This window comes from Echeneis naucrates, chromosome 4 (genome assembly GCF_900963305.1).
Source record: "Echeneis naucrates chromosome 4, fEcheNa1.1, whole genome shotgun sequence".
Classification (NCBI taxonomy): domain Eukaryota; kingdom Metazoa; phylum Chordata; class Actinopteri; order Carangiformes; family Echeneidae; genus Echeneis; species Echeneis naucrates.
The window spans coordinates 18,974,036-18,979,072 of NC_042514.1; positions in this window are offsets into that span (position 1 = coordinate 18,974,036).

Genomic DNA, 5,037 nt, shown 5'->3' on the forward strand with positions numbered 1-5,037 from the left:
ATAGTGCTAATCCTAACAATAACAACCCATCACCCCTAAAAGATTTACTGGGCACTCCGGGAACAACAAAATAGACAGCTGACATGTCTGTCCTTGGGGGTCTCTCAACCACAATGGTTCTGACTCAGCTACTTTAGTTAACTTTCCACTAGCAGATCGCACAGTTACACTTTGATCACTGAGCTTAGCGTTTGGTATTATTTCTTTGCATGTTGTTCTACACGCCCCTGTATCACACAGGAAACAATGCTTTTGCCATTCACATATAAAGTTACCTCTGGTTTTACTGTGTCTAATACTAGTAGGTCTTGGAGATTTAAAATCTCCTCTGCTCCTAACGAGTCCTCCTCATACATTTTTTTATCTGATTTGCCTAGTCATTTAAATTTATCTAATCTTTGTGGACAGTTTCTGGCCATATGTCCCTCTTTTCCACAATACCAACACGCTCTAGAGTTTTGTAGATATCCTCCTCTGTATTTTCCTCCTCGGCCTCTGCCTCTAAAACCTCCTCTTCCTCTGTATCCACCACGTCCTTGGCCTCTGCTGCTATCCTGGTAGAACACCTCTCCCTCTTTTTCCTCTTCTCCTTGATAAAACACTCCCCCTGTCTTTCCACTTTTCTTCTCCTTAATTACTTTTTCTGCATGGAGGGCATGGTTAACATAGTCCTCCATGGTTCCTGTAGCGAATCCTATGTAATGTTTATTAACCCAGCAACGTATTCCATCTCTTGATCCTGCATGGAGAGCATTTTTTAATTGTTGCTGGAATGCTCCATTTACATTCCCATCATCTTGCAATCCACTGTGGACTTTGAATTTAGTTGTCATTCTTATCTTATATTCTTCAAAGGTTTCATCCTCCTTTTGTTTTACTCTACCTATCTCAGTGTAATTAGCTCTATGTCTAAACCGTAAAGTAACTCCGTCATTTAGATTTCGTATGCGGTTACTCAACTCTGGATCATCATGAGCCAGGGGACGGCCATTTACGCCTAAAGGATTCCATTGGTCCCTGATATAGTGCCAGTCTGGTCCTAGTGCCTGCATCCAAACCTGTTGTACTTCTTGTCCGTTCAGGTGATAAGAACGTCGCAAATTTTCCATATCCTGAACGAACTGTGTGACATCCTCCTTATGGGAGGTTACTCCTTCTATGGCTTTCTTTACATCGTCTATAGTCCATGTCCTATAGACTAGAATGACAGGATCATTAAACTCATCAACATTTGGATTTGCTACCTCAATCATTGGATCAGTCCCTACCTCATCCTGTTGTATTACTGGCGGGGATTTCTCCCCGCGGAAAAAAGTTTTCCCATCATTTTGGACCAGTCTCCTACTCTCCCCTAGATCGAGTATTTCTAAAGGTTTCTGTTGGTTCATCATATGGTGGTAATTCATTTAAGTCTGGGTAAAGTCCTGGTCCTGGTCCTGAGGGAGCTGTACCTGCAGCCCCCCTTCTGCCCCTTGGCCTAAGTCTCGGTCGTCTGTAGGTCGTCTGTTAGGTCCTGTCATCATCTTCTTTTCTCTGATACATTAAGTCTTTTTCACAGTCTTTGTCTTTATTTTTTGTCTGCATTCCTGCTCTTTCTGTTTTTTCTTTTTCTCTCCTCTTCTCTCTGTTCTGCTATTTTCATCCTGTACTCTGTTTCTTCATAACCTTCCTGCTTCATTTTTTTTTTCTTAGTTTTTCTTATAATACTTTCTTGCAATACACTTATCTTTTGTGTATTTAATTTTCCTTCAAAATTGTGTTTTACAATCCATCTGTCTAATTTTTTATTTTTACATGGATCCTGTTGTTCTATAAATTTCCAATCTTGACACTGCAATTTATCTCTTGGTTTTTCTTTACTCGACCCCTTTCCCATTTTATTAATTTGACTCGACCTTTGCAACACTTAGGGTATTCTAGAGGTCGATTTTTCATCAGTGGGGTAGTCTCTCAAATTCCTGTTGTGGTAATTCTCACTTCAACTCTTTCGAGTGGAGAATTCTTGCCTTTGCATCCACACCAGTTGACTACTTACAAATCCCACTGTTTTGTATGAGACGAAATACCTAGTGGTATGTCAATCTCCTTTCACACTCACATTCACTCTCCTACTCGGACATTAAGGGTGCACACCAGGACTCCGGCATCCTCTACTGAGACTCCCTTGGTCTCTTTCTCTGGGACTCCCTTGGTCCCCTTCTCTGGGACTCCCTTGGTCTCTTATTTACCTGCCAGTGTCTAGAATATTCAGGGCTTGTTCATGCGCAATGACCCCTAGTCATTCGCTGTGGCCACTCACTCTTTTTAAGTCAAGACTCAACTCACCTCCGTTGTCTTTCCCCTCTCGGAATCCCGTCAACCTTTGGATCCCAGCTGGCGGGCCGATACTCAGTCCGGAAAGGGTTTATTTCCGGACTCACTGTTTTAGGAGTCCGCCGTGGCCACGGTTTTCCTGGAATCCACCCGCCCGCTGGAATCCTCCGGTCTGTTGGTATCCGGCTCAAAGGACCAAATTAATGTCAGGTTTAACCCACCTAGAACATTATTAAACACACAGGGAAGAAAGACAAAGGACAACAGCGCTCATTTTACTTGCAAGGAGAACAGACAGAGATGTGCTCAGTGACACTCTCTACCCGCTCTGGAGTATCTCTTCTGTTCTCCCCCTTTTTATTTCCTTAGGGTGGTCCCTAGTTACAAAATCTTGCAGCTCTAAAGGTGAGAATACACAGCTGCAAGTAGTGAATGAATAGACGCTTGTTATATGATTTATATTCAAGTTATAAGTCACAAGAAACTCAAACACATTGAGGGTTAGTTTATGAACGAAGTAATCTCGCTTCGACATCCTCCCTTTCTTCATAAATCTTCTTCGAAGGTCGTTGCTTCTTCTTCGGAGGTATGACCTCTGCTCCGCTAATAAAAACACAGGTTTCTGCATTCTTGCAGGGTCAGTAAAAGTTGAGCATACTGTGATAATCACTTTATATACATTTATTCTAACAAACAGCATCATCCATACATTCACCTGAAACCAGTCCCACTTCACCAGTCCCCAGGCAGGACTCACTGGCATTGCCCCCTCCTGGTCAGCACTGGACACACTAGAGGAGGGAGCATAATATGGTTTAAGAAGATTGACATGGAACAGTTTTACAGGTTTCCTATGACCAGGGGTTGAAATCAAATAATTTTCATCTGAAATACGTTTAACTACTGTATAAGGACCTGAAAACTTGGCCTGAAAGGGTGAACTCACCAACGGACAGAGAGCCAAAACTTGATCACCAGCTCTAAACTCATGCACCTCAGCTGATGACTGGTTATGCCTGATCCCTCGGAGTTTCAACACTTGGGCCAAAAGGTGGTCAGAAAATTAGAACCCTGGTCACTCCGGATGACTCGGGATTACCAAACGCAGGTATGAACTGTGTTAGAGCTTTAGCCACAGTCCTTAAAGTTATTGTGTGTAAAGGATAAGCTGCCGGATACCTGGTGCTTTGACACATAACAGTCAGCAAATACTGGCAACCGGACCTCGCACGGGGCAGCGGCCCCACACAATCAATCATTAGGTACTCAAATGGCTGACTCATTAGCGGAATTGGCCAATTGAACGTCCCCCAGAGTCTCAGGACGTTCAGCTGTGAAGAGGAGAGAGCTCACAGCTGCTTTTTATACTCCCCGGGGGACGCAGGTAGACGTCACTGTGACATCGAAGGGGTGAGGGAGGGAGGGACGTCAACCAGTGCACACGCTGATTTGTAAAACACTAAACAAACTTGTATATATTAGACACAGATGTATATCGTGATGTCACTTCCTTGCAAATTCCAAGCACTGACTTTAAAATGAGCACGCCCATTAGCCAATTGCTTAAACACAACCATCAGGTGTACAAACACATGACTGCTTAATTGTAGACAGACCAATCAGGTTAGAGGACTATAAAAAGGCAGCAGGTGAGTTCACCTGTCTTCAACCAAAATGGAATGAGTAAGATGAGGAAGAGTGAGAATGAGAGGAGGAATACAAAGAGGAGGAGGAGGAGGAGGAGGAGAGGAGAGTAGCGGAGACTAGCGGAAGAGGAAGACCTGAAGCAGGAATACAGGCTCTAAGAAGGAGAGGACTGAATTTGTCAAATGAACTTCAGGCAACATTAGCTGACCATGTGGTGAACCACGGACTGACACTGAGGAGGCTGGACTGTTCAGCCAAATCTCAGCAGATATACATCTGTGATCAGGACTTTCTGACAAGAAAACAGGTAAAAACAAATCTCTCTATAAACTTAATGAGCTACTTAGTATGTACCATATCAGCACTGTTGATGCTGGTTCCTGTGACATTTTACAACAGGTTACATGTATTTCTTTCCACATAGGATTCAGGGGTCAGAGCGACAAGGAGGAAGGGGGCCTATCTTCACACCAGAGCAAGACAGAGCAATCATAAACATGGTTCTGTCCAATAATACAATAAGGCTCAGAGTTCAAGTCCACATCATTGGCGACAATGCCAGTTTCAAAAGTGTTCATTGGGTCTCTCTATCAACACTGGCACTCCTGGAAAGAAAGAGTCAACTTCAAATGAAACAACTCTATCGAGCACCTTTTGCACAGAATTCAGAGTCAAACAGCTGCGGCATGAGTATGTGGAGGTACAGTATGTATTGTTCACTTGCACAGTGCACACGTAACCTAAATTCACTGCGTGTTAGAGCCATGCTGAAGTACACAATCTTGTCTCTCACTGTATTACAGATGGATGCTGACAAATTCCTGCATGAGTTCATCTACATTGATGAGGCAGGGTTCAACCTCAGTAAAGCAAGAAGGAGAGGCAGAAATATCATGGCCACAGGACTATAATCAATGTCCCGGGGCAGCGTGGGGGTAACATCACCCTTTGCGCTGCCATTACACAGAATTGGGTCCTCCTCCCTCAAGCCAATAAGCGCACACCTCACATTGTAACATTTCTGGATCAATTGCACAACATCACAGTGAACCAGATGCAATACTGTCATCTTGGACA